This window comes from Poecilia mexicana, unplaced genomic scaffold, assembly GCF_051168715.1.
Source record: "Poecilia mexicana isolate PSO_F unplaced genomic scaffold, ASM5116871v1 scaffold_20, whole genome shotgun sequence".
Taxonomy (NCBI): domain Eukaryota; kingdom Metazoa; phylum Chordata; class Actinopteri; order Cyprinodontiformes; family Poeciliidae; genus Poecilia; species Poecilia mexicana.
In genome coordinates, this window is record NW_028263389.1 from 9,536,802 (window position 1) to 9,540,759 (window position 3,958).

A 3,958-nucleotide genomic window follows, 5' to 3' on the forward strand; every position below is an offset into this window, starting at 1 on the left:
GACTATGCCGAGTGCTGCAAAGTAATCAATTTGACCTTGCTTATTTTTATATCTGTAATTTAATACAGTTTTAAGTTTTATAAAGGGATAAGTGCAATATCAGTAATTAGTTAAAGTCTACTTTTAAGTGAGACATTGTTTTTGTCTGGAGAATTGCACCCAAATTCCTTTGAACAATGTTTGACAGATGACAACAAAGATTCTATTCTATTCTATTCTATTCTATTCCAGATTCCTCCTAACTCATGACAATGACCACCAGGGCAAATAATCTGCCTTAGATTGCCTACAGACATGCATATTGGTGAATTAAAGCACTTTGACTGGACACTATAACTAGAAAAGTTATATATATATATATATAGATATATATATATATATATATATATATATATAAATTCCCTTCTCACCCTGCTTTTGCCAACGTGCGCACATCTTCCTCTAGTCGCCTAGTTAAAATGAATAAAACAGAGAAAAAAATGTGCCTTACAGCACAAATACACAGCACATCGCTGTCTTGAGATTAAGTGTGCATATTGATGCTTTTGGTCGGTGAGAGAAAGAGAGAAAGAGGTGTGGAATAAAACAGCCATGCTAATAAAGGCATCCTGAGTGCCCCTGAGGCTGACTGAGCTGCCACATTCTCCCTGTACCTTTTCCTACCCTGGATTTATTATCCGCCGCCTCCATCAGCTGGCCAGCTCAATGGGCCTCAGCTCCTTAATTTTATGCCACGAGCCAGCCTTGTCATTTTAATAGTTGCAAGCAAGCTCCAGTAAAAAGAAAAAAAACAAAAAAAAAACAAACAAATAAATTAAAAAAAGCCTGGGTCTTTCTGATCTTTGTCTGGCCCCAGAGGAGGAAGGCACAGGCATCGCATGAGGCAGAAATATAAATAGGCTTCACCTCCAATCTGAAATGAGCTGATGCATCATAAGGCACCATTTGGACTGAGAGGCAGTGATGAAAAGGAGACTCAAGCATCACAGTTTAGACATTTCTGCTTTTTTGTGTCTCAGACTAAGGACCAAAGATGTCTACAAATCCTTAGCATTTAGTGAAACTGTGATCAGGAAACTATCAACAGGTTGCCAAAGATTAATTAACATGAAAGGAACCACAACAGTCCTTTCATGTTTGTATTGTAGAATAATCTATACCTTTTAGCATCCCCGTTGAAGATGTATAAAAAGACTCAAAGTAAATTCATTTTATTGCAGTAGCATAATTTTTCTACAAAAAAAATCCATCTGATTATGTTCATTCAAGTGGATGAGGAAGAATTGTCATTTACTTATCCTTCAGTGTGTTAGGACCTATCAGGTATTAATTCATGATCTTCTGCCTTGATGAAACACTTACACCCCAACCCCCTGTTAACTCTTCTAAATGGGAAAGAAAAGAGAGATTTGTGGGGATGCTGTTTTGTTGCAGTAATGAAAACAGAGCTCCATTTTCAGCTTCGAAACCATCAAAATCCAAGTGTGTCTAGTTGGTAGACTGAGGGAATAGGTACTACTATCAACAATACAAGCTAGCAAGAAAGTATTTCTCCCCCGTTTTGTACTTTTATCGATCTGTATATGAAAGATTAGAGATGCATTTTTTTAGTAGTGCAATACAACAGTATTTTTTTTGTTCTGCTATTACAGTCAAATTTTTTCAAACTCATTATTCCTTCAAGTATGTTGTCCTGGAAATATATAAAACAACAACAACACAGCTAAAACACACCATATGTTGGTAGTATCCAACCCTTGAAAACGTAGCATGTGGGTGGTCCTTGTTATGAGACTCCCGTCTTTAGTCACGTTAGCAATGACACAAATGGTCAGCTAAAGGAAACCTCTGCACGCCCGTTCGCCTCCTCCCATGCAGCAACACACTTTTTATAGACGTTGCTTGCCCTTCAGAAAAAACCCCCCCAAAAAAAACAAAACTGAGGGATTTAGGACAGTTGGAGAAGCATCTCGGTGAATGAAGCTTGACATGGCTCCCCTTGAGTAATCTGATCTAAAAAAGTGATGACGAGAGGAGGAGAGTAGGGCGGATAAGCGGAGGCTTTCAAGCAAGAGCTCTCCTGTTCTCTAAGCTTGTGCAAATACTCGTTTCATAATGAGGCTGGGAGATTCCCCGATGCTCAGCAGCTGCATGAATAAATAAGAGGGATTCCTGTGGATGGTCCCCTGACACCAGGCTTACCCTTCCTTCATCATCACTGCACTCCGCTCTGTGCGGAGCCACCGTCTCCCTCCTCCTCGCCCTTCCCCTCTTATCTAAAACCCTTTTGCCCTCTGTACTTCAGAGAGCCAATTTTCCGATCTGAATTAGGTCTAAATAAAATATATGAAAGTTTATGAAGAGTAGCTGACGTTGGAAGCCCTGTAGCAAGAAAAATATTAGCATAATCGACTTTCTGAGCCTTCTAATGAATTGGTTCAGCCTCTGCTGAAGTTGCCGTAGAGACAGGGTAGTGAAAAAAAAAGGTGATGAGGGAGGGAGGGTTAACTGAAAAAAAAAGAAATATCAAACAAACTACTGCATTCAGGGCTAAAATTTTCCCTGTGTGACTCACTGGTCATGATAATAGAAAGGAAATAAGAGAAGATTGCTTTCAGCTGCATGGGTAGATTAAAGTGGCTGTTTGGAAGGTTAAAGCTCTTCTGCTGGAAAGGCCTAATGAATGAAATGTTTGATGGACTATTACAGCCAGGACATTGTTACTGTCTTTATATTACTAGAGATAAAAAGAATAAACTGACAGCAGAAATGAAGGGATGTATGCTTCCTGACTGCGCGACATCTGAGCATGTTTCAAGCAGAGGGACTCGCAGCCCTTCAAGTGAAAGCCATGACTCTGAGAGAATTAAGTTTGGTTCCATGTCTTCACTTCATTTCAAATGACTGATGCAATTTCTAATGCTAAGCTAACAAGGCAAGATACTTTACGCCAATTTTTGTCCCAATTTCTCCCTTCTGACAATCTTAAGGATGCCCCAATTATTGGGATGACACTTAGGATAATTTTAAGAGACATCCCTGCTGTGTGTGTGTGTTACTGTAAGAGTGATCTGGTCAGTGTGGATAGACATAGGGACCACTTCAATCTGAAATTGGGATTATTCAACATGTTGGATTGCATGTAGCCAGTTGAGTTTGATGTTTAAGCCAATCAGCCAGGTTTGTTTACTCTGAACTCACGTTTGGTCTGAAGAGATTTTGCGAGATTTCCCTTCTGGCATCTGAAAGTGGGTGAGTGAAATCAGTTTGACTGTGGTGCCTTGCTCAACACCACACACTGTACGACTAAGCATGCTATACCTAAGATTTCTTCTGTGTCGTCTCAGGTTTTGAAATTCGGCTTTAAATCTTGCCACGTGATTTGGGCATTAGAGGAACCAGTTAGTTTACATATAACTGAAGAGCAAACAGCTGATTGCATCACCATGGCATCATCAAAAACACATCAGACACAGTTTGCAACCACTCCTTCATGTTACAGGGTGTCTATGCGATCTAAAAAGGTATGGAACTGGATTTGATCCCTTCTTGCCTTCAATGTATCCTTCTTTCCTCATATCCTTCCCCCTTCTGTGAGTTCTTCATTCCTTGCTCATTATGTCATTCCTCCCTTGTGTCCTTCCATCTTGGTTCAGTGCAAGGTTGCTCATTTGTGTCATTCTTTGATTGAGCTGTTCTCCATTCTGTCTTTCCTCTGTCCTTTTCTCGTGTCCTTCTTGAATTCCTTTATTGTGTCCTCTGTCCCTTGTGTCCGCTCTTCCTTTGATCTGGCACAGATCAAAGGAAGAGCGGTGGTTTACCGAGGTTTAAAACAGTATGCCTTCAGTCTCTCTCTCTTTCTCGCTACGGTCAGAGCAATGAATGACACAATTTAAACAGCTGGAACTGCGACAAAGACGGATGCATGAAGCCATGTTTATCTTTCCGACACAATGAA